Source organism: Lepidochelys kempii, chromosome 6 (assembly GCF_965140265.1).
Source record: "Lepidochelys kempii isolate rLepKem1 chromosome 6, rLepKem1.hap2, whole genome shotgun sequence".
Taxonomy (NCBI): domain Eukaryota; kingdom Metazoa; phylum Chordata; order Testudines; family Cheloniidae; genus Lepidochelys; species Lepidochelys kempii.
In genome coordinates, this window is record NC_133261.1 from 42,253,654 (window position 1) to 42,281,072 (window position 27,419).

Genomic DNA, 27,419 nt, shown 5'->3' on the forward strand with positions numbered 1-27,419 from the left:
GTTCACAACCTGCCCTGGTTGAGAAGTTGCAAAGGACATTTGGAGTGGGATAAATTTCGTTAGACAGAAGAAGTTAAGTTTAATCTCTAGAAGGTGTGTTTTGATTTTGTTTTATATGTAACCCTGTTGTTTCCATTATCCTTTCTCACTGTCTCTTGAATCTTGACCCTCTGATGATAAACTTATTGTTGTTTGCACTGTAAATATCTCTCAGTGCTGTGATGTACAACATGCTGGGTGAGGCAGGCTGCACCTCAGCACTTGCTGCCTTTCTCTGACAGTCTGACCCCGAGTCAGGGTGCGTGTCCTTCAGGTTGCAGGCTGTCCTTTATCCATTTCAAAGTTCCTTTGTCCAAAAGTTCCGACCCAAAGATCTCCTGAGATTTTGAGCAGGACTTCTGAGCTTAACCAAACTGGTTTATGCATTTCTCCAGAAGGAATTGGAGATAATCTTCCAAAAGTGGATTCACTATACTGAGCACTTGAGAACCAGGCTGTTGAATTAGAATCATTGATAGGTTCCTGGAAGCCTGGGTAAAGCAACACCCTGGAATTAACCCTTTGGGTTCCATAAAGCCAGCCAGACTACAATACTTATGAATAGTTACACATGATATTCATCAAATTAATACAGATAGCATTCTTCGCAGCCTTTTTTTTCCATTATGAAGATTATGTAGCATTCATATTCATTTACCCTACAAAACACTTTTCTCAATGTGGAGAAATGCTGTGTAAAATTCCTACTTATTTTGAATTTACAGATTTTATTAACCAACTAGAAGAGTTGAGGGAAAGGGTATTCCAACAGTTCATTATATTTAAAATAATATACACCTCTATCCTGATATAACATGGTCCTCAGGAGCCAAAAAATCTTACTGTGTTATAGGTGAAACCGTGTTATATCGAACTTGCTTTGGTCCCCCTGCTCCTTGTCCCCTGATCGCCCCCTCCAGAGGATCCCCCCATCCCTAATCACACCCAGGACCCCACCCCCTGCTCCCTGTCCCCTAACTGCCCCGACCCCTATCCTCACCCCCGCCCCCTGAGAGGCACTCACCGGCAGCGGTGGGAAGCGAAGCAATGTGGCCCCAGCCCACTCCACTCCTCCAGCTCCCAGCTGCGGTGCTCCATTTCCTGCTGCCGGTGAGTGCGGGGAGGTTGGGGAAAGAATGCTTTCCCCAACCCCCCGCACTCGCTGGCAACGGGAAGTGGAGCGCTACGGCTGGGAGCTGGCAGAGTGGAGCAGGCTGGGGCTGGGCTGCTCCTCTTCCGCCGCTCCTGGTGAGTGTGGGGGGAGTCCCTTCCCCCAAACCCCCTCCGCTGAGCGACATGTCTGGGGCCAGGGCGAGGGAAGCAGAGCGGGCTGCTCCCAGACCCCAATAATAACCCTGGCCACTCTGGGCCTGCGGGTCCCCCAAAAGTGATCCCCCACAGCTCCTGCCTTCCAGACCCTGGTGGGGAAGGCCCTGCCCGACTGCCCTGAGACCCTCTGCCCCTTGTCCAAACCCTCGGCCCCGGCCCCGGCCCAGCACCCTTAACATGCTACTCAGAGCAGCGTGTCAGAGCCAGACACGCTGACGCACTGATCCGCCAGAGTGCTGCTTTACCGCGTTTTATCCAAATTTGTGTCGTGTTATATCAGGATAGAGATGTATATTGAACCAATATTTAATTATTTTAACAGCCATGAACCAGGAGAATAATACAGTTCTTCAAGTTTTATAATTAAAAATGTTATATGAAATATTTCTTTTGAATTACTAATTTTGGTTGATGCTATGGGCAAGATATGGATGCTGCTAGACTCTAGGACTCCAGTTGATCAGGCCTTTGGGCATAAGAACATAAGAATGGCCATACTGGGTCAGCCCAAAGGTCCATCCAGCCCAGTATCCTGTCTGCTGACAGTGGCCAATGCCAGGTGCACCAGAGGGAGTGAACCTAACAGGTAATGATCAAGTGATCTGTGTCCTGCCATCCATCTCCACCCTCTGACAAACAGAGGCTAGGGACACCATTCCTTATTCATCCTGGCTAATAGCCATTAATGGATTTAACCTCCATGAATTTATCCAGTTTTCTTTTAAACCCTGTTATAGTCCTAGCCTTCACAACCTCCTCAGGCAAGGAGTTCCACAGGTTGACTTGTGCTGAGTGAAGAAGAACTTCCGTTTATTTGTTTTAAACCTGCTACCCATTAATTTCATTTGGTGGCCCCTTGTTCTTATATTATGGGAACAATAACTTTTCCTTATTCACTTTCTTCACACCACTCATGATTTTATATACCTCTATCATATCCCCCCTTAGTCTCCTCTTTTCCAAGCTGAAAAGTCCTAGCCTCTTCAATCTCTCCTCATATGGGACCCGTTCCAAACCCTTAATCATTTTAGTTGCTCTTCTCTTAACCTTTTCTAATGCCAGTATATCTTTTTTGAGATGAGGAGACCACATCTGTATGCAGTATTCAAGATGTGGGCATACCATGGATTTATATAAGGGCAATAAGATATTCTCCATCTTATTCTCTTTCCTTTTTTTAATGATTCCTAATATCCTGTTTGCTTTTTTGACTGCCGCTGCATACTGCATGGACATCTTCAGAAAACTATCCATGATGACTCCAAGATCTCTTTCCTGATTAGTTGTAGCTAAATTAGCCCCCAACATATTGTATGTATAGTTGGGGTTATTTTTTCCAATGTGCATTACTTTATATTTATCCACATTAAATTTCATTTGCCATTTTGTTGCGCAATTGCTTAGTTTTATGAGATCTTTTTGAAGTTCTTCACAGTCTGCTTTGGTCTTAACTATCTTGAGCAGTTTAGTGTCATCTGCAAACTTTGCCACTTCACTGTTTACCCCTTTCTCCAGATCATTTATGAATAAGTTGAATAGGATTGGTCCTAGGACTGACCCTTGGGAACACCACTAGTTATCCCTCTCCATTCTGAAAATTTACCATTTATTCCTACCCTTTGTTCCCTGGCTTTTAACCAGTTCTCAATCTATGAAAGGATCTTCCCCCTTATCCCATGACAACTTAATTTACGTAAGAGCCTTTGGTGAGGTACCTTGTCTTTGTTGCTACAGTAGAACCTCAGAGTTATGGACACCTCGGGAATGGTGGTTGTCCGTAACTCTGAAATGTTCATAACTCTGAAGAAAGCATAGTTCTGCCTGCAGATCCAGCAACTGAGACTCCAGGCCAGGATTCAGCAGCAGCTGAGCAACCTGATCCAGCTCTGGCATGAGTTTGCGAGTTTATCCCCATCCTCGCTGTGGGGGTGGTGGTGGGGGGGTAAAACCAGTATGTCCCCTTCCAGATGAGGATGGCGTGGGGTGACAGCTGTGGAGACTCTGGTGCTGCTCCTGCTCTGCTGGCTCAGAACCACCTTTCTTGGGCTGGCAGCCCCAGCCTCTTGCTGTAAGTGGCTGCCCCGCGAGTGGGGGTGGGGTGGGGACAGGCAGCCCAGATGTGCCTACCTTTAAGATGCAATATAGGCTCAGCACAATACTTGCTTTATTATTATTTTTTTTATTATCTCTACTGCTGCCTGATTGGTTACTTCTGGTTTCACATGGTGTCTGGTTGACTGGACTGTCCGTAACTCTGGTGTTCGTATCTTTGAAGTTCTACTGTACTTTGAAAGGGAGCAGTGTGCACTCTGATTAGTGTGTGTTGCAGCTGTTAGAAGGACTGGACTCAATATTCCCCCTTAAGAAGCACTCCATGGGAATGCAGTTGGTGGGAAGGCATGTTAATCAGGCTGCCTCATGCTGCTCTCTTGGAGAACCTCTGCTCTCTTCCCTATGCTCTCTTCCATGACTACAACTCTCAGGAACCAGCACAACAGAGGGCAGATCTACCTCCAAATTCATTGCTAGATTAAACTTTTAGGCCCCGTTCAGCAACATTCTTAAGCATGTGTTTGTAGAGATTTAAAGTGTGTGACTTCAGTGAAAGTACTCATAAGTTTAAAGTTAACTTACTGAGTTTAAGACATATTTACTAAGACCAGTGGTTCTTTCCAGACTACTGTACCCCTTTCAGGAGTCTGATTTGTCTCGTGTACCCCAAGATTAATCTCACTTAAAAACCAGTTGCTTACAAAATCAGATATAAAAATACAAAAGTATCACAGAACACTATTGCTGAAAAATTGCTTACTTTCTAACTTTTACCATATAATTATAACATAAATTGATTTGAATATAAATATTGTACTTATATTTCAGTGTATAGTATATAGAGCAGTATAAACAAGTCATTGTCTGTATGAAATTTTAGTTTGTACTGACTTTGCTAGTGCTTTTCATGTATACTGTTGCAAAACTAGACAAATATCTAGATGAGTTGATGTACCCTCTGGAAGACCTGTGTACCCAAGGGGTATGTGTACCCCTTGTTGAGAACCACTGACTTAGATGATGCTGAATTAAAAGTTTAGGTACATTGCAGGCTATATTTTAATTGACATCAAGAACAATAAAGGTGGGAAACTTCAGTACACTGGTTTTGTGCTTTGAGTTGTTGCATTGTGATTGCACAGCTCAGTTAAATAGTGCACAGTTCCAACTTCCTTGTCTGATTGTGACAGAAAAATGACTATCGGCTATCAGAAAGATTAACACTTTTTCATTAAATTAGGTAAAAGAAAAACACACTTAAAATGTATTATTATATTTTAGCTTATGTATAAATTTACCAAAATAAGCATGTTTTCATAGCTTCATGAAATTTCTGTTTTCTTGCTAACACTGTCTCCAATTTTAAAAATTGACCATAAGCTCTCACTTTTCCAGCAGAGGTAAAAAAGCAAAGCCAGAGATTTCTGTTTTTGTGTGCTATTTCTATTCTTGCGAAAACCGTACAGCAGAGATCTAATGGAGGAAAAATATGTCCATCAAAGATCAAACTGTGTTAGCATAGAGCGCTATAGTGCAACAGCTCCTACCAAGACCATTCTTTTTAGCTACTTTTTATTAAATTGTTCCCTACCTTTTGATCATATGTCTGTCAAAACTGCCTACACTCTTCAGACTTGTGCAGGTTTTCTTTTTTTAATACTGTGAATATGTTTATATGGGTGGACATTAGCATATATGTAACCAGTAAGAACAAATGATGGATGCAAATTGCTTTAAAATGGCTATGAGGAGATGCTAACTTTTAAATATTGCCTTGTTTTAAATCCTACCTGGTGCCTAAGACTCTTATTAAGTCTATTTTAAGTGCAAAGAAATAAAATAAAATTCTGTCTTTGTATAAGGACAAGGTTATGTGTTTTGGAACATTCTGTATTATAAACATCCTTATGAGGGAATCACCTTTACTGCAGCAATGGAGCTGGAACACATAGTACCATCTGGATTTGAACTTTTTCAAAATTCACAGTTATTTAGATCTACAGTTTTGGTTGGGGCTCGTCTCTGAGGAACTTGTAACTTCCCTCTGGGTTGTTTTGAATTAAATGGATGTGAAATATTCAACTCAAACCTGAAATACGCCCAAAATCAGTCTGAGTTTGAGTCCGACATCCCTCCATGACCCAATTCATGTTTGATTTGTGTCTTGGAACTTTCATCACAACCAATTTTCATGTGTTGGTCTGTAAGCATGCATGGTATTTTACAATAGGTAAACTTGTGAAACAAAGAAAGGAACGTTGGCCTTGAAGCTTATCAAATCTAAAAAAGTATGAGTGATGGTACGGAGCAATCGCTGAACGGTTAGTGGAATGCTTTGTGGAACAGATGGGTTTTTAAGGGAATTTTTAAGGAAGAAGAGGAGAAGTGGGGGGAGGACATTTGGCTTATGTTGTTCGGATGTATGTTCCAAAATTAAAGGGCAGAATGGAAGAAGGCACAAAAAGCTAGGAGTAGGTGAAGAAAACTGGAGAGCAAGCAGGAGAGAGGAATGAGCAGACTGTATAAAAGAGTAGGGTTATGAACATCCAGTACATGTGTAGAAACTGAGTTTTTTATTTTAAATGTACTTTAAGGCTGAATGAATCATTGACCTTTTTTGTGGTCTGTCTGTATGTTTCTATAGTTGTATAGAAAGGTCATGTCCCATGTGGGATGCGGGAAACGAAAGGTGATAAAATGAACATTGACCCACCTCTGCTGGAATGAGAGAGGACTGAATAACACAATAATGAAAACAGTGTATAAATGAGTACATGAGGTCAGAGGAAATTGTTTGCCTTGTGGGCAATATAGGTGCAGGAGACATAAACTTGAGAGCTTCTGGCAATTAGTGTGCTCATTTGCTGAATGTTCTGACAGCAGTACAGGCTGAATCATGACAGGAGAGTAGTGTTGTTTTTTAATTAATATGTAACTCTGTTCCTAAAGCTTTTTATATACTTTACACTGAAGCTTAATTGGCACAGTGGTGTCCTTATTATAACTGAGACCTATAGGCTCCCCTTTAACGTATATACATTAATAATGTGGTAGTGTGTTTTTTGAGGGGACGTGCCCCCCCATTTGTTGTTTTTAACTAGGGATTTTCACCCAATTTCTAAATGAAAGTCTCTGATTGGTTTATCTAACCAAACTAATGTTGTGAACCCTTTGGCTTTCCCCTTGCTATTGTAAGCACAGCTTTTTGTGGCCTCAGAAAACTAACAAGCAGCTAAGAAATGAAACTCCAATATATTTGTCCATCAAGCAGAGGCCCTTTTGATTCAGAAATGTGTTGTTTAGTTTTATAAATATAGTCCCAAGGTAACATGTTTGTCTCTCTTTTTTTCTTTTCTTTTGTTTTTTAAATAGAATTTTTAACAATGAAACTTGCACAAAGATTTCTAGTGCTTAGTAATATCCGTTATGTGGCTACCTCTTCAGCAAAATCAAGCACTGAGGACCATTACAGACAACGTGCTATGTATGCTTACTTTTTACCGATACAGACAAGATGGCAGGACAATGATCAGTATGGGCATGTGAACAATGCTGCCTACTACAGCTATTTCGACACTATAATCAACCATTTTCTGATCAGGTATGTATGCTGCTCCTCAGGGACTGTCCCCAGACTTCCTTTGTATATTTACTCATCTGGGTGATTTTGAAGTAGTTTTGGGATTAAGTAGGTAAATGTATTTATGCACTTCCACTCTACTTCTATATGCCTCAGTGATCCAGAATGAAGCAAACATTCCAACTGAAACACCGCTGCAGCAAAGACACAGGTATTTAAACGCTTGGGCAGTATTTGAAGTAAATTTAGTTTCACACATAATTCACTTAAATATCTTTTTTGCATTAAAATTGTGTTGGAATTGGTATTTGAAAATAAACTTTAAAAATTATATGTAAACTGATTGGTTAGTTCTCTGTAACCCACAGTAGTTTGTATATGCTAGTAGCAACATCTCTTAGATGATGAACAGGGCTTTTTTTTATATTGCTAAGGCACTGGCACATGTCCTTTCTTGTGGATGTTGGCAAGCACTAACATTTGTCTTCTCATGAAGCACTGTCAAACCCTCTTATGATATAGGTATTACATGTCCTTTCTCAAGGGTGTTGATGAGCAGCAGCTGTTATAACCCTTTCTTTGATTTTTGTTAAAAGCCAAAAGGCCTTTTCATAATGACCCTTATTTTGGTAACAGTCCTGCCGACATTTATGCATGTGCACACAAGTAATCCCTCTGAAGTCAGTTAGTTCTGTGTTTAAGATTTTGCAGGATTGGAATCCGACTGTATTTAACTCATTTTGTTCTATGTAACTGCCATATCTAGGGTGAACTGCATGGAGCTCTTGTGGAAATTAGGCAAATGCTAATCTTGCTTTCTGTGCATGGTTTATGTGTCTGAAAACTTCATAGTACTGCCACTGGGGGATGCACGCCTTAGGAAAGTGACATAATTAACCAAAAGGAATAATTTAGATGTTAGTTCCTGCTTTCAAAAAATGAAACTGCCAACAAAAATTCAGATGGGTAAATTAAACAATTCTGATTTTCATACATTAAATCAACTGTTCTGACTACTATATAACAAGAAATCACTAAACATATATGTGGTAATACAGTTACATATTTTGTACAAAGGACTGGACAGCAATTACTGTGGGCTTCATGGAGGGATTCTGGCATAGGGAAAAGTTCAACCTACTGAAAAAAATATTTTGTAAAATAAGTGAAAAGTTTCCTTGAATGGTTCAGGATTATTCTAACTTTATTAAATAAAATTATATTTGTAATTGTGAAGTGCAGTATTACAAAATCATAAAACAAAGATAATGTAAATTATGCAAGAAAAACGACAAGAAATAAAGATTTGCTCATTTAGCAGACTTAAAATTCAATAACCAGTTTGTTTATGCATCATCTTTATATTGGAATGTGATCACCTACCATGAAATACCAAAGAACATGTCCAATTTCTTTGTATATATCTGTGTTCACAAAGCCAAGTATGCTGAAGGTCAGTGGGGACTCGGAATAGCACAGCTAACCGACAGTTCAGGTGCCTCAATCCTCAGAGACTAATCAGCAGCCCTGATGCTGGTACAAAGGCCAGGAACCAATATGAAAAGATGTGAATGATCTTGCTCTCTTGAGCAGTAAATGGATTTTTAACTATTCTTTGAGTATTTATGAAACTTTATACAGTAATTATATCTTACTAATAATTTGTGAAAGCTTTAAAATATAGAAAGTTAAATTCTAATGAACTAATATTGATATGAGTACATAGCTATATTGTGGCTAAAGTGCTTTTGCTAAGCTAGAGAATAACCACAGGCCCCAATAAGAAAATTGAGGCCACTGTGTTTTTCAATTTACACTTGCCTGAACTTTATTCTTAGCCTCTTCTCTTTCCTTGCAGCCTCAGGGAACAGATGGGAAAATTAAGCTGCAAGGAAGTAGCAGAGGTTATTTCTGGGCCTAAAGTGGACCTAAATGTTTCTGTAGACCAGGCGGCCAGAATTCAAGAGGACAGGTTTGGTGGATGACGAATGCATCTATTTTGATAGACTTATATTTTTTCTAATCTTGCCTTTTTATTTAGACAACATTACCACAGGATTGCCTAAACTTCATTCTATTTAGTACAGAGAACATCTAAGGAAGAGTAAGGTAGCATTAGTGACCTTAGGAACTGAAAAGTTTTAAGGGTAGTTGCTGTACATTCTGCAGTGTATGATGCACTTATCTTCTGTAGTCTCACTGGCAAAAGTGGAGTAGTGCAACCTTGCACTACATACCAGAGTTATCCTGGTTATGCTCAGGACAACAAGGGGCATTGTGTAATGTGGTAAGGTGTAAACCACCCCACTCTACATTGACCTTACCTGTTTCACTTCTGCAAGAGTGTGCTGAGGCTTTGGGTGGTAGTGGGGGAAAGACTTTTCAGGCCATACTTGTACATCACAGATATAATCTGGCCTTGGTTTTATTATAACACAGAAATGTCTGTCAATGGTTGGCCGAGCTGTAGTTCAAATGGGAAATTTAAATAATTTCAAACTTTTAGGTGTAATAGGGCACATCAATTTATATAATGAGATGAAATCACTGGGAATCTGGCAATAAAGGAGTGTAAATAAAAGCATTCCTGCTCAAAATAGGTGGAATTGAAGAGGCATTATCAATTTATTTAGGCCAGAAATTTGACGTTCTTTAAAATTGTTGCAGTCTGTTGATGATCATTTCTGGTTTCCACATATCTGTGGTGTTTGGGAGTTTTGATTTCTTAATCCACCATTCTAGTTGAAGAAGCCACAGAGGAAAAATAAACCAATCACTTAAACCAATATGAGAGAGGGCCTTAACTTCTCTAAACTGAAGAAGAGTTGATACTTAACCTGATTTTCATGGACACTTTCTTTTTTAATGAACTGGCCTGGTTCCACTTCCTATAAGCTGGGACATTTCAAGTTATTACAAGTCTCTTGTCTTCACAGCCAATGCTGGACTTTACAATAAGGTGATATTAGCATTCCATAACAATATGATGATGCAGTGACAAGCTATTATAATTCAAATGTCACAGTGCTGTGATGTGATTATTTTGTTCCAGATAAGAGTTTTAAAGGTATCAGCCCTAACAATTAGCTAGCTGTAAACATTTTTGCAGATGCTATTGATGATGCTGGTGCCCAGAGAGGGAGAGAAACCAAAAAACAGCTGTTTTGACTCCTGCATCTCTAGAACACAACAAAATAGAATGTTTGCAAGGACAAAATCTGCTAGGGAAAGGAATCTTGTTTTCAAGTTGGTAAAGGGGTATGAGGTCCACCAAAGAGTAAACAAAATATGAAACATTGAAAAAACCAGTTGACAGAGCACCTTTTAAATACAGGAATTCAAAGTGGATAGTACTTACTGTATTTGATTTGGCTGTGTCTGTGAAACATGACTGACTTTATTCAGTCCAAAAATGCAAAATGAGTGGTTAGAAAAATGTAAGGAAATGACTGCAGAAAATTATGCTCTTCCTGATTTACTTTGAATTGATCATACTGCAGCCTACTCAGTTAGGCTTGCAGTTCCAAAGGGCTTTGTTATCCTGAGCACCTCTGCAAGGTGAGCTGTTTGTTTATTTATTTGTTGTAATGGGGACACACAACAAAATGTTTTGCAGGCTTGCCAAAAAAGTTTAGGCTGACTCTGCATCTGTAAAGTGAATAACTAAGCAAACTTTGATCTAATTTCATCTAGGTGCCATGTTGGCAGTGTGTTTTAGACATTAAATGAGTATGTACATAAAGAACACCGTGTTTAAAAGTTGAAGTATACCTGACATTATGATGTCAGGACAGCCTTGAGAGTAAATTGTGCTCTTCATGCCTTTGCTTCAGCACCAGTTGTTCTATTTCTCTCCTGCTGAAGCAGAAAATTGAGCAGACTGGTTTCTTTCTTGTCTCTTTATAGAGGACAAAGTTACATTTTTAGGAAAGGTGGGCTTCTTATATGTAGTAGAATATATTCTGAGTCCTTTTGGCTAATCTTACAGTCTCACCTTCTCGGGTTTGGCTGCTGGAAATACTGTAGGGGGCAGTTGGTTATGCAAGTCAGAATTAATACTGATTGTGTTTATTTATACAGTAACTGGATTTTCCTCGCTACACTCAGTACACATTTCTCAAACTTGTTTTACCGATTATCATGATGCTGAGGGCTAGACCTAATGTACTCGTCTCCTTTTGTCACCTGAGAAATTCCTAGAAATCAGAGGATTGATTAAAAAGATACCTTATTGACTTCAAAAATAAACAAGGGCTTCACCAGATACAAGTGTGAAAATGTGTTTGTATCTGAGAAAAGAAGAATGACTAGGAACAGGAGTTTACTGATTTTAGGAGATGTCAGACAAAGGCATAAAAAGAGCATTAATCAAGCCAGAGCAATTTTTTTTACAGCACATTGTGTGACTGTCACTAATTCTAGACTCTAAATTCTATAGAATGCCATCATTTTAAATGTGTTTAGCAATTGGCTTCAGATACTTATCAATAATGCAGTTTGTCAAGTAGTCACTTGTTAAAAGGGGCAAGAAATTCTTAACCTTTCATGTTGACTTCAGCTTTCTCCTACAATGGAAAGAACCACATGAAGTTCCAATCATGTTGACGTGTGGAAGGGGTTAAATAATTCTTGAACAGTTTATCGCTCATCAATTGTAATTAAATATGTTTATATTAAATTATGTGTTGTAATTAATGTAAAATCTTTTAGCCTGTGCTGTTATTAGAACCAGATGCTGAAGTATCAACAATATTTTAACATGACTGTGCTGCCTTGCCAGCTGTCTAACTGTAATTACTTTAATCTCAGCTTGTTATCTAATTATCACCTTTGTAAAGGGAAAAGTACTCTCTAATGCGTACTGATTGTTTCAGATGATGATGAAGAGCGTGAAACAACTGTCAGATATCTTAGGCCTGCTTATCCAGGTTAGAAAACTTATTGTGAGGCCTAGTTCGCTTCAAATCTCCCTGACAGAGAGTGGAACAATGGACATGAGACTTTTTCCACCTTGTTTACCCTTAGACTGTGAATCTAGTAATCAGTGGAAACAACAGAATTGCAGAAAAGAGGTAAACAATCTCTCATTTTCTCGAAACATGGTGGGAGAATAACACATCAAAATGTATGTAGATGAGTGCTGTATAGATTTTCATAAGAATATGGTAAAACTTATCTTTTTATGATTAAATTTTTGTGGTTTAATAACTTCCTGGCATGATGTTTTTCTCAAGTAGTTGTGTCATGTGCTAAAACACTGTAACCAAATGCAAGAATTTACTTACTGAATTTTGTAGTAATATCTCGCATTTATATCCAATTTTATCCCGGAAAATCCCAAAGTGTGTTAAGAATTTAACAAGTTACAGTCAGAAATTGCATTCACTACTGAAATGCAGTTATCTTCTGAGATGAAATGTGATAATTGTCTGACAGAACACTTCAATATTATACAACAGTTTAGCTCTATCATATCTAAATGAAAATGCACAGGAAATCTTGGAAGATTGATAGATAAGAATGGAATTAAATGGAATTTGGCTATAACTTCAGGGTTTGCATCCCTAGTCTTACCCACCCCTCCAAAAAAGGGGGTATGGAGAAGTGAGAAGAAAAGTGCCGTAGAATATTTAAAGAACCATAATTGGTCAAGACCTTTCATATGAAAGACTGAATTTATTATTAAAAATTATTTACTCAGTGAGAAGAAAGTAATGAAACAGTTTTGAGATAACATTGTTATCATCTTTGTAGCTTTTAAAAATGATTCTGTGGTAAGGTTTTTAATGATTGAAGAATGTCCTCATTAATGCTGGCATGGTTTGAATGACGCTGAAATATTTGTAAGTTGCTGTTCCTTCCCTTTCCTTGATATCCATGTCCACCATAACAGTTTGTCGCTCTATTACTATACCAACAATAAAGAAAAGCTTTATTTTTTTTAAAAAGGAGGGGGGCGATGGAGGGAAGATGTCTATAATTGGTCCTTTATTCTGATAGACATACTCATCACTTGTTACAAAAATGTAATTTTCTGCTACTGAATTAAAATGACTCTATGTCCCTTTGTAGGAGCCAGTTGTGCAAGGCGGTGAACATCTTTTTATGAGGCATGGAGCACCTTCAGCCCTGATTAATGTGCCTATGAACTGAGGGCTCTCCAAACTATGCATCAAATTCTTCTCAAGATTGGGTCCTTACATAAGAGAAACCATATATTTCAACCGCAGCTTTGTTAGCCAAATGTTTTAACAATTATATTTCAACCTCTTCAAGCAATCATAGTTTTAGCCTGCATTTTACATGCAGGACTCCTAAACTCCAATTCAGCAAAGTATTTAAGTGATGCTTAAGTGCTTGATTGAATAACCATGGACTGCTGAATTGGTCCTCTTGCTTATCTTTTATTCTCCTACTAAAATAGCCGATCCTTTGGCCATCATGGAGCTGCACAGTCAGTTGGTTTCAGTGAAACATCTTATGAAAGGTACTGCTTGTGGAAGGGAAAAATCAGAATAGCATCAGAATGTGGCAGCAGACCAGTGGTAAAAGGCTGTCTTACTTTGGCATGAAAAGAGACTCTTGCTGACAGGACTGGAGAGCAGTTACTTCCATTGTACATGTAAAATGCCCGTACATGAGATTGCACAAGCAATTTTGGTGTGGGGGACTCAGGGCCCCTGGTGGGGCTCAGCAAACACTCAGTCTATGCTTCCTTAGCCTCCTGGCTGGGGAAAACAATAGGAGTTGGGGACTCTGACCCATTGGGTAGGGTAGAGTAAACAAAGAGTCTGCAGCCCCTGGGGTGGGGAAGAACAAATGGTTAGTCTCTAGTTAGGACCCCCAGTAGCTATGTCTAGTGGCAAGTGCGGCAGGGCAGAGGGGGTAGAAGAACCCGGGCCCACCCTACTCCACTGGGTTCCAGCCAGAGCCCTATGAAGCTGGAAAATTCCCAGTTAAGGGTTCAAGCATTGGCTTCTAATACATTCCCTGGGTCATTTCCTACCATAAGCCCCATAGAATCATAGAATATCGGGGTTGGAAAGGACCTCAGGAGGTCATCTAGTCCAGGGGTAGGCAACCAAAGGTGGCACGCGAGCTGATTTTCAGTGGCAGTCATACTGCCCAGGTCCTGCCCACCGGTCGGGGGGGTCTGCATTTTAATTTAATTTTAAAGGACGCTTCTTAAATATTCTAAAAACCTTATTTACTTTACATACAACAGTTTAGTTATATATGATAGATTTATAGAAAGAGACCTTCTAAAAATGTTAAAATGTATTACTGGCATGTGAAACCTTAAATTAGAGTGAATAAATGAAGACTCGGCACACCGCTTCTGAAAGGTTGCCGACTCCTGATCTAGTCCAACCCCCTGCTCAAAGCAGGATCAATCCCCAACTAACTTATCCCAGCCACGGCTTTGTCAAGCCTGACCTTAAAAACCTCAAAGGAAGGAGATTCTACCACCTCCCTAGGTAACGCATTCCAGTGCTTCACCGCTCTCCTAGTGAAAAAGTTTTTCATAATATCCAACCTAAACCTCCCGCACTGCAACCTGAGACCATTACTCCTTGTTCTGTCCTTTGCTACCACTGAAAACAGTCTAGATCCATCCTTTTTGGAACCCCCTTTCAGGTAGTTGAAAGCAGCTATCAAATCCCCCCTCATTCTTCTCTTCCGCAGACTAAATAATCCCAGTTCCCTCAGCCTCTCCTCATATGTTATGTGTTCCAGTCCCCTAAACATTTTTGTTGCCCTCCACTGGATGCTTTCCAATTTTTCCACATCCTTCTTGTCGTGTGGGGCCCAAAACTGGACACAGTACTCCAGATGAGGCCTTACCTTTGTCGAATAGAGGGGAATAATCACGTCCCTCGATCTGCTGGTAATGCTCCTACTTATACAGCCCAAAATGCAGTTAGCCTTCTTGGCAACAAGGGCACACTGTTGACTCATATCCAGCTTCTCATCCACTGTAACCCCTAGGTCCTTTTCTGCAGAACTGCTAGTGAGCCATTCGGTCCCTAGTCTGTAGTGGTGCATGGGATTCTTCCGTCCTAAGTGCAGGACTCTGCACTTGTCCTTGTTGAACCTCATCAGATTTCTTTTGGCTCAATCCTCTAATTTGTCTAGGTCTCTCTGTATTGTATCCCTACCCTCCAGGATATCTACCACTCCTCCCAGTTTAGTGTCATCTGCAAACTTGCTGAGGGTGCAATCCACACCATCCTTCGAATCATTAATGAAGATACTGAACAAAACCGGCCCCAGGACCGACCCTTGGGGCACTCCACTTGATACCGGCTGCCAACTAGACATGGCAAGACATTGATCATTACCTGTTGAGCCCAATGATCTAGCCAGCTTTCTATCCACCTTATCGTCCATTCGTCCAGCCCATACTTCTTTAACTTGCTGGCAAGAATACTGTGGGAGACCGTATCAAAAGCTTTGCTAAAGTCAGGGAATAACATGTCCACTACTTTCCCCTCATCCACAGAGCCAGTTATCTCATCACAGAAGGTAATTAGATTAACCAAGCATGACTTGCCCTTGGTGAATCCATGCTGACTGTTCCTGATCACTTTCCTCTCCTCTAAGAGCTTCAGAATTGATTCCTTGAGGACCTGCTCCATGATTTTTCCAGGGACTGAGGTGAGGTTGACTGGCCTGTAGTTTCCCGGATCCTCCTTCTTCCCTTTTTTAAAGATGGGCACTACATTAGCCTTTTTCCAGTCATCCGGGACCTCCCTCGATCTCCATGAGTTTTCAAATATAATGGTCAATGGCTCTGCAATCACATCTGCCAACTCCTTTAGGACTCTCAGATGCAGTGCATCCATCCAGCTTTTCTAAATAGTGGACTTGTGCTCATCCAGCTTTTCTAAATAGTCCCGAACCACTTCTTTCTCCACAGAAGGCTGGTCACCTCCTCCCAGTGCTGCCCAGTGCAGTAGTCTGGGAGCTGACCTTGTTCGTGAAGACAGAGGCAAAAAAAGCATTGAGTACATTAGCTTTTTCCAAATCCTCTGTCACTAGGCCTCCCTCATTCAGTAAGGGATGCCGGTTGCCTCCCTCATTCAATAAGGGACCTACACTTTCCTTGACTTTCTTCTTGTTGCTAACATACCTGAAGAAACCCTTCTTGTTACTCTTAACATCTCTTGCTAGCTGCAACTCCAAGTGTGATTTGGCCTTCCTGATTTCACTCCTGCATGCCTGAGCAATATTTTTATACTCCTCCCTGGTCATTTGTCCAATCTTCCACTTATTGTAAGCTTCTTTTTTGTGTTTAAGATCAGCAAGGATTTCACTGTTAAGCCAAGCTGGTCGCCTGCCATATTTACTATTCTTTCTACACATAGGGATGGTTTGTCCCTGTAACCTCAATAAGGATTCTTTAAAATACAGCCAGCTCTCCTGGACTCCTTTCCCCCTCATGTTATTCGCCCAGGGGATCCTGCCCATCAGTTCCCTGAGGGAGTCAAAGTCTGCTTTTCTGAAGTCTAGGGCCTGTATTCTGCTGCTCTCTTTTCTTCCTTGTGTCAGGATCCTGAACTCGACCATCTCATGGTCACTGCCTCCCAGGTTCCCATCCACTTTTGCTTCCCCTACTAATTCTTCCCAGTTTGTGAACAGCAGGTCAAGAAGAGCTCTGCCTCTAGTTGGTTTCTCCAGCACTTGCACCAGGAAATTGTCCCCTACACTTTCCAAAAACTTCTTGGATTGTCTGTGCACTGCTATATTGCTCTCCCAGCAGATATCAGGGTGATTGAAGTCTCCCATGAGAACCAGGGCCTGTGATCTAGTAACTTCCGTTAATTGCCGGAAGAAAGTCTTGTCCACCTCATCCCCCTGGTCTGGTGATCTATAGCAGACTCCCACCACGACATCACCTTTGTTTCTCACACTTCTAAACTTAATCCAGAGTCTCTCAGGTTTTTCTGCAGTTTCATACCGGAGATCTGAGCAGTCATACTGCTCTCTTACATACAATGCAACTCCCCCTTTCTGCCCTGCCTGTCCTTCCTGAACAGTTTATATCCATCCATGACAGTACTCCAGTCATGTGAGTTATCCCACCAAGTCTCTGTTATTCCAATCACATCATAATTCCTTGACTATGCCAGGACTTCCAGTTCTCCCTGCTTGTTTCCCAGGCTTCTTGCATTTGAGTATAGGCACTTGAGATAACTTGCTGATTGTCCCGCTTTCTCAGTATGAGACAGGAGCCCTCTCCTTTTGCGCTCTCCTGCTTGTGCTTCCTCCTGGTATCCCACTTCCCCACTTACCTCAGGGCCTTGGTCTCCTTCCCCCGGTGAACCTAGTTTAAAGCCCTCCTCGCTTGGTTAGCCAGCCTGCTTGCAAAGATGTGCTTCCCTCTCTTTGTTAGGTGCAGCCCATCTCTGCCTCGCACTCCTCCTTCTTGGAACACCATCCTATGGTCAAAGAATCCAAAGCCTTCTCTCTGATACCACCTGTATAGCCATTCATTGACTTCCACGATTCGACGATCTCGGCTGGCAGTGGCTCGGCATCCCAGTCAGTCTCCGCAATCGGCTGGTTGGCTGCAGCGTAGTCCAGGTCCACAGTCCCAACAGCCTGGAGAGTCGCAGGTTCCTCTGCGGGAGCCTGCAGCACATGTCCTTCCTCCTCTTCAGGTAACCCAGACTGAGCTGGGCTGCCTCCTTTTATCTGTCCCTTCCACCTGGAGCATGCGCAGCAGGGGCAAAGGGGCATGGTCTCCTGGACCCACAGTGATAGGTCAGGCCCTGTTGGCCCAGTGCGGGGTTGCTACATCCTGTCATAGTACCATAGTGAAGCATTATTTCAACCTTGAATCCATGAAGCTCATTCTTCTATTTTTCACTTTGACCGTCAGGAATATTTTGACAGACCTTCAGAAAACCATCCAGTAAGGCCATCAATAAAAATACGTTGTAAACCATTTCTTTACTTTTTAAACTGCTTTTTGATCAGCACTTTCTTTTCTTCTTTCCAAAAACTAATTTTAGACTTAACTTTGTGTTGTGTCCAAAAGGAGAAAATGGCCCTGCATCTTTAGCATACACCCTCTACTTCTCATATGAAAGATCTATGTTGGCCCATTAAACTATAATGGCTTCTTCGTTTTATCAGGTCAGTGAACCATGAACTAAAGAGTCTCCTAAATAGGCCTTGACAAGACTGCTACTGCTGCAAAGGAGCCATTACCGTCTTTCAGGTTAGTGACTTGCTAACAACGAATTCCCAGGTAAAAGGTCTGATGTGATAGAATATACAAGCAGCAGTGAAGAAAATAAAAACACAAATAACTATTATTGAATAACATTAAGCCAAGAAATTCTGAGTGAAGGTTAAAAATTAAGGTAGGTTCTTTTTAAATTGGCAGTTTTTGCCTTTTTAATTTTTTTTTTTTAGCAATGAGTTACAAATGGGAATCTCTGTCTTTATTTTATCCTTCACTGCTTTTCTTGTGGTTGCAGATTGAAGATGGATCCTTCAGGTAACTGTAATATGTAGCAGTTTGCTAGGGTTTTTTAAGCATATATTTTTAAAGCATCTGTGTTAAGAAGGTGCTCATTGTAGAGAAAAAAACACTCTGCTGCATGAAATCAACTGTTTATATTGACATCTGAACATAACCTTTAAATACTTAAATATCAACATATGTACTTCCCCCATCCCCTAACCTTAAATGTTAAGATTTCTCTGCTAGAGAAGAACTCCATATATTGTCTGTTTAAACTATTCTTAATTTTGGTGAAACCGGGAAGGAAAATAGTAAATAACTACGTTTAATAAGTATATAGTCAAATGATGCCATCTATTGAATATTTGAATTGGTTTTTATTTGTACATAAATTAACGATACTGTATGGCTGAAATCTTGGTCTCACTGAAGTCAACGTGAATGTTCTCAGCTCCTCGTTGCAGCTGTTTGTGGTGCTTTGGTACAAAATAGTCGGAAAGATAACATAACCTGTAGTGAATCCCTGGCTGTGTTAAGTAATCCAAATACTTAAAAACTAAAAAAAAATTGGATAAAGATTTTTTTTCCTGTTTGTAAATCCTTTACTGTGACCTCTAAAACGACTATTTAGATTATAAACTCTGCTATTGGACTTCAAGTTATTCATCAAAGGGAGTATATTTTTCAGAGCTTTAGGGGTGAACTGCACAAATGTATATGGTGGTTTAGAAACATTAAAGAAGACAAGGTGCCTCTTCAGGGAGCTTGCAAGGACCAAATCCAGTTTCACATGAGTAGGGTAGGAATTTAGAAGCCCGTGGAAGTACTTTTATAAAGTGAAGAGGACTTGACTTTAAGGGTGCAATCCAATGCCCATGAAGTAAATACTCTTTTTTACTTCAGTGAGAGCTAGATTGGGCCCTGAATTAGAAAGATACAAATACTGTAGGCGATTACAACATTGGCAGTTGCGGAGCATAGGAGAATGAGAGAGGAAGTAGGAGGAATTGAAAGCTAATATGTAAGTAGGAATGAAGCTGTGGAGAACTTTATTTGTTAAAATCAAGCAGATATTCTGTACTGCTTGACAGCTACAGTGTATAGTAATTATTACTGAAACCTGCTCCTTTTTAGCTCATACATAGCAGTATAGCACTGATCCAGTTTGCCAATGGTATAGAAAACGCATTTATTCTACTTCATACGTTGTTTTCTGGGAAATTGGGAAAAGAGCAGATTTTCAGACATATGCAAGAAATAAATACAGGATAAGCCATGCTAGTGTTGAATATTAGAGATTGACTTGTGAGGGACTGCCTGAGAGTGAGTGTTTAGCTGGGTGCTTTGTGTAGTGCACAGTGTTTGAGATTTGGGTGCAGCCTTTCTAGTTAATGAATGATGCTCTATGTTATTTTTTTTTTTATAATTCAGTTAAGATATTATGGTTTCCTTTAATAATGGGATTTCTTTAGGATAAAGGAACCTCATTTAAGGTTGCTATCTACAGCACATAGATCTGCAGAAGTTGTGAAGATGCAGTACAGCAGGGCTTGAAAGTAGGACTGTCAGTTTAATACATTGTGTGAAAATTGGGGCCGAAGGTCACCAGTCTCCTGGTACACAAATCTCCCTCTGAGAATCTCATTTCATTCAGACTATCAGTTAGATTAGAAATACCCTAATTATCCCACTGAAATTAAATTACTTTATGTAAGGGTGATATAATGAACAACCATAAAGAAGCTATACAACCAATCATCCTATTAGTCACAGCAAGACTAGACTGCTATACACTAAATGGCTCTAGTTGATTATTGCAGGTTGGTTTATGCCACATAAAATAGAGGGAGGGAAGAAAAACAAGGAAGATTTGTTCTAACTTCTCTTGTTACATTTTTACGATTTAATTTAGTGTGCGTATTTTTAGCAAAATAGGTGTTGGGTTGATTGTGGTGTCGGGGATTGTAGGTTTCATGAGTTACAAAAAGGTTTTCAGTTCCTAGATATACCCTGACAGTAACCCAATAATGATTCTGAACCTGAAGGAGTTAATTGCTTCCTTGATTGGGGGATTTCAGAAGTTTCATTAGTGCACAGGAGCGATTATCTCTTGTGTTCCAGTTCAAATCTAGCCCAGGACTCTGTTCCTGTCTGACAGTTGTTCAGTGTAGCAGTCAGTCTGCTACTGGTCAGGTGTTCCTATCACAAAAATCTCTACCACAATTAGTATCAATTAGACCTCACGGTGGAAATTTCCACAGATATAAAAAATGAAGGTCCACAGAGACTGAACTATCCCTTCTCCTGTACCAGTTATCCATCCAACAAAGAAGAAATGTAGGTTTATGGAAGTATCATGGGGGGAAAAATAAATGTGTTTGGGATGTCTTACCAGCCTGGTCTTTTCTCAGTCTGTTTTTATGAGAACTTGTTTTAGGATGTGCTGCAGGTCTGTTCTAATCATCCATGGTCTGATCCTGCATAGGTGCTCAGTGGATGTTGAGGGCACTTAGCACATTTCTGGGTCAGATGCCAGTTATGTACATGAAATCTTTGTAGTCCAGAACATGACTGCTGCTGAAGAAGTTTGGTGGTCTCACTGAAAACCTTTAAACTTCTGTGATGCCTACCTTGTGCCCTGCTGAACTGCAAGTTCAGTTTTTCATCTCCACTATTAGGAATCTTATGATAAAAGCATAACATGGATTATGAGACAGACATGGCAAATTATCCTGTGCAATCCTCCAGCAAGTCTTATAACCACTTTTGATGGAGTTCACTCCATATGAAATAATATATTGATGCTACTGTGTTATTTAGGTGTTATCTGTGAATAAACATATAAAGAAATCATGTCAGGGAACAGCAGCAAGCCATTCAAATACTGTAAAAAACACATTATATTGTATATCTTTAAGAGAAAAGAACAATATAGTATTTTTAAAGATGGCTGGCTGCTAAATTCCATAGTTTATCTAAACACACACAAAGTAGAAGTGTGTAACATAGCACTTAAGTTGATCAGAGTTGCAAGGGGCATTCATGTTGAGCAAATGTGATTTGATCGGTAATACAGGCTCTATGCTAGATATCAGGAACTGAGATGGAAAGGTACAGTACCAACTATAATCATTTTTCTTTTATCAGACCGGAGATAAACAGCAAAGTCTTGGGAAAGAAAGTAGGAATATTTTGGGTGAGGAGTACAGGAATTATAAAGAAATGACTCCGTTACCAAAATGTAAGTATTTCTTGATGCTAAATTCATGGCTCAAAGCAACAATATAAAGGGGGGAAATTTGCCTAGAAATGATCAGACACTAGCAAAGAACTAAACCTGTACAGAAGCCTCAATAGAATATTAAGCTTGTTGTGACTGACAGTATGTGGTCTCTAGTCAAGTCTGAATATAGTAAGGTACAAAGTCATTTAGAAATTCTTGATGAAATTACATTGTGCTTTTCAATTTAAGGGAAAATGACTTTAGCTGGAACTAATATGTAGTGATTTAATCATGGAGGCCAGAGGAAACACAGCTCTCCAATTGCTTTAGACAAAAACTCAAACTGTTTTCATAGATTGCTGCTTGATCATCTATTGCAAATCATTCTGTTGTTGTTGCATTTACTACTGCACATCCCCTAAGCTTTGCATGTTATTGGGGGAGGGAGGAGAGAGAGGAATGGATGTAAAATTAACGATGAGCCAGCTGGTGAATGGAAATCTGGAATTATAATAGATTGAAAAAAAAACCATGGACAACGGTGAATGGAAATGGCTGTTCTTACTCCAGAGTAGTGTAGTCAGCAGCCCAGTCTATAGCTGCTTAGTTCAAGATTTGGCAAGATCTCGTGACACCAAGCAGCAAAGGTTGTATTAGTCAGTCTGGAAACTAGAGCCAGGGAGAACTACAAGGTCTGTACATGTCCAGCAGCTTTAGTAAAGAATTACTATTGTATTCATTACAGCTGAGTCCTGACTTGTTGCTATCACAAGAGATACTACACCCAGTTCTCACAAAGTCTGGATCTCTGATTTTTATTCTCTGCCCTTTGATTCTGGGGCCTCAATCATGTTTTTCATATCATTAACATCACTTTGTCTTTCCCCTGGCTTGGAAAGAGAGTCACTCAGAATGCCACTTTGTGTGTACAATGACCTATAAGGGATGCTCTAAAGACTGGCTTGGAGCCAGTAAAGGTGTGTGAATCTCTAGGCTCTTTATGAGCCTGGAATTTCCATGTGGCATCTTCTACATGTTCAGGCCATGATAGTGAAAGTGGTCAACATCTTCCTGAGAGTTGGTGCATTTCAGTAAAATACATTTGTTTTTCTTCAATTTTTAAATGTTAAATTTTTGAAAAGATTTTAATCCAATTAATGCTGATGCCCCATGTGATCCTTCTGGAGGAAAAAAAGCACCTGGAGCAATGTGTGCAGTGTACCTGTGCAAGTTTCTCGCTGTGCAGTAAAGCCATATCAAGGCGAGGTTGTACAATAATTAAATGGATGACTGACTAAAGCCAGCTGCGTAGATGAGCTTTTTAGAGAAACAAAAGTAATTGTACAGCTTAAAAATCTTTCCTGAACACACACATTTCTGTAACAAGCTATTCTGAAATGAACAGGATCCCATTCTGCAGATACTTACATAAGTAACTTTACTCTTTCAAGTAGTCCTGTTGATCTTGGACTATTCTCATGAGTAAATGTTTGCAGGGTTATTCCATAACATATGTTAAAATTAATTAATGTCACCATGAAGGGCATTATTTCCTTGATAAAATTCCATTAGAAACTAACTGTCATAACATAATTTGCTCAGGAACATAATTTGGAAAATATCTCAGTTATTTAATAATTAAAAGCTTCATCTGCTTTAGCTAGAAAGTCAATAGCAAGACTATAAGTTGGATGAGAGTAGATTGGCAGTAGGTAGGTTGAAGTTAAAGTTTAATGTAAAGTTTTAATTTAAAATAAAATGTAGACTTTGTTCTTTTGGGCAAGGACCGTTGTTTATTATGCAATTTTACAGTGCATTGGGACTGTGTTTCATGGCTGGGGCCCTTAGATACTACCACAGTACCAATATAATAAAGGGTTGGATAGCCAGCTGGCTAAGTCACTTCTGTTAGTGTCTTATGTTATGGGTGTCACAAGTGTGAAACACAGTAACTATATATAATAGTGAAGAGAAAATTAAATAGGAAAATACAGTGAGCATACACAGAAGAGGCAAACAAAAGAAATAGGGATATTGCCTTGTTAAGAAAAAATAGAATTAGCAAAACATTAATCTCTATATAGTTATGGAGTTGCACCCAGCATCATTTAAAAAAACACATACCCTGATTTGCATTTTGACGTATCTGTTTCTTTGTGTTCCTGCAGCTCAAAAATGCCCTTCAAACTTTCCACATAGTCCAATCACCTCACATCTTGTGCACAGACTTTAATTGAAGAAAGTAGATTGTATTTAAACAGAATTATTAACACTTTTAATATCAAATAGTAATTGTTCTAGTGTATTATGAGCAATTTGGCCTCTGGTGGCTGGTTGCAGTTTAGAGACTTTTATACTTCAGCACTACAGGAGAGATTTCCCCTTAGCTCAGGTGGTAGTGGCTTGTGATTTGAACAGCATGAAGAGAATTACATTTGCTTTATGAATTCTCCTGAATATGGAGCAACTTGGTAACAGAGTGTGTATGCGTGCGTGTGTGTGTGTGTGAGAGAGAGAGAGATCTTGCCCTCTAGAGATTGACCCAAATAGGCTATAGGGATCATCAGCTTCCTCTAACTCAAAGAATTATTTAGCACAGGAAGTGAAGTGTTTTGTTGCTGAAGCTGGACAATGTTTCTAGCCTCAGCTAGTTCCTCATGTACATGTTAGGTTTATATCGCAGTTATCTGTGGTCTGAAGTACCTGGATTTGTTAGTGAGGCTCCATAGTTAATGTTGCAACTTGGGTTCCATTATTCACTCTATATTCATTCCTCTTATAACTTGGCACAGGAGCAATTGCTCTTAAAGGTAAACTAAAAAATTTGGGGGAGATTCTGTAGGCAATTGGTCAATTCATTTTAAAGCTATGGATGCCTAAAAATTCCTATACTTTGAGTAAATTTCAAAATAATTTTTAAGCATTCATAACTTTAAAATAGACCAGTTACTTAGTCTTTCCCAGTTCCCTTTTGAGTTCCTCAAGCTGAAAAAACAAAAAAGAGAAATGATTCATTGGCAACCTTCAGAATGGAAACATTAAATTGAATCTTGAACCTTTTTCTCCTTCCCCTTATACCATTAACTGGGGTCAGATTGTCAGGCAAGCATCTGCCATTTTTGTCTGTCCGAGTTGGCACTAAAGTCCACCTGCTTACCATCTTCTTTAGTGCAAACCATGCATTGCTTCCTCGACTTTCCTTAGGGTCTCTTTCCTGCAACCCTATCCTGCCATGCTATCTTTACTAGGTCCTCTTCATTCATCCTCTGCTTGTACCCAAACCATCAAAGTTGTGTGGCTTGGATTTTGTCAGCCACATCACAAATGTTGACTTCTATCCTAATGTTCATTTCCAAATCTCTCTTTGTGTAACTCCTCTTATAGTGTGAAGTTAATCTTTAAATTTAATCTTAAATATCTTTTTAAGATCTAGAGGAGATGGTAATTAAAATAATTTAAAATCAGCAATTCAAACTTTATAAAGTCAGCATGGCCCCATAGGAGACTCGTAATATCTCTGCAAGGCAATGAGAAACAAAAGAGAAATGGATTCCTTCTAAACTGTGGAAGGCAGGACAATGCAAGGCAGGAAATGCTAGAGATCCAGGGAATCTTAGAGCTACTGAGCTCTGCAGGGAAAGAGGTAGGGGAAACTATGGACCTTGTGGAGCTCGAGAGCTCTTCAGGGCAATGATGTTTGGGGGAGCTAAGGATGCTTCGGAGTTTCTGAAATTCCAAAGATCAAGGAGAGCAGTAGGGAGTAGAGGTATGTGGATCTCCAAAGTTCTGCATGCAGGAGAGGTGGAGGAAGGAATGAGGGTCGGTGGACTCTGTGGACTGCCTAAGATTCAAAATGAGCCCGTATTTTAAACAGAGATTAACTGGAAAAAAAAGTTAGCATAAGTGTTGCTACAATGTATAAATGCTAAGTAATGTTTCAGTTAAAAAACTAAACATTTCACAGGATTGAAAAGAAGAGTGGACACATCCTCAAATACTGTTCATACAGTCTCTTATGTAAATGTACCAGTGTAAGATACTTCAAAAACAAACTTAATTCTGTACCAGTAAAGGCACCTACCATTCACCAGAGATTTGCTTCTGTAACAACCACCACAAATCTTAGTCATTTGAAGTCATTAACTAAAAATGGAAATGTAATACATCTACAGGCACATTCTCTGTGATGGTGAAACAGGTTAGTCTGAGGTCTTCAGCCTACAGTATGTGTGTAAAGTGGAGTTTCTGAAGATAAATATGAAAGACTGTATCCTCAGCTGGTGAAAATCAGCATGACCCTGTAGAAGTCAGTGGAGCTACATTGATTTATATCTGATGAAGATCTGGCATGTAACCTCTACCTGAAAGTTTGGACCTCTGACTGGAAATGGGAAGGTGTCTAGGAATGTTCTCAGTAGTATTCTAACAATATGGGATGGGGTGGAGTAGATTTTCTCAGTGGACTAGTGGTTGAGGTAAACAGAGTATAACTAGACTGTGTGTGGAAAATAAGATGTGATATGTTGTGGTCCCTTTGCTACAGTAGGGAGTTTCAGTGGCAGGGTTGAGTCTCTCATCTGCATCTGAAGAATAAGAGGCAAGATATTGGTATGTCTGTTTAAGAATGGGTGAGTGAACTGGAGGATGGTTTGTGGTTTCTGAAAATTTGTAGCCCATATTTAAAGTGTGTGTGTGGTTGAATGTGTGTGTGTGTATGGTGGGTCGATGTAAGCCGATTACTGATTTGTGGGTTAAAATTTGGAATCATTAAGGTTGTTTTAGGAATTTGCAATGTAATATCTTACATATGTATATTTGTTTAATAGATTTTGTAAATTGTGTTTCTGAATATGTATAATTCTTTCTTTAATTTTTATTTCCATACTTTTAGTTGTTTAAGTTTTTTTAAACTGTAATATTCCGTCTTTGGCACAATAGCAACTTTAAAGTTAATAATTAGTTTGTTTGTTAGTTTCTTATAAATTGTAGAGTGATCAGTGCCTAATTAATATGGTGTTAGCTATTAAAATTCCAAAAACAGGTAAGCTAGGCAAGGATGTTGGCTAAAGGGTTCAGCTGCCACTTTGTTAGATTCTGAAAAACTTAAAAGGGGACCATATTCAACCTATTTAATGTTCATATTGTCTAATGTCATGCTAATTTTTTTTGTAAAGTGCTGTAACCTTCATAAATTTAACACTATTTTGGCAGCTAAAGAATTTATATCAAAAGTATTTTGCACAAATTGTTTTATTTCTGAAGAATTGCCTTTTCTGGAGGGATTAACTGTAACAGAATCAATGTACAGTCAAACTGTAGCTCAGTTTGCTGTATTTGTTTGCCCTCTCATATAGTTTCCTACAGACTTGGTTTATGTGGGTGAGGATGCTAGGACTTTCCAAGAGATTTGATGAATAGGCAGGTAGAGGAAGCCTTATCTCTCTGCAATTCTTATGTGCAATGGTAATACTTTAAAATCTTGCCAGTTGCATTATTATCTAAGACTTGCAGTTAGCTTAGTTTCTTCTTCAAGTAAATGGAGCCATGTGTTTCATTTAGGTGTCTGGGCACCCAGTGTGCCAGAGTGAGAGACTTTTGCCTAGCAGTACCCATAAAGGGGCAGAGTTCGCACCTCATGGGCACAGCCCCTACTCTGGCTATATGAGGTAGTGCCACCCCCTTTCCCTTCAGTTCCTTCTTACCTTGTGTGGCTGGAGTCG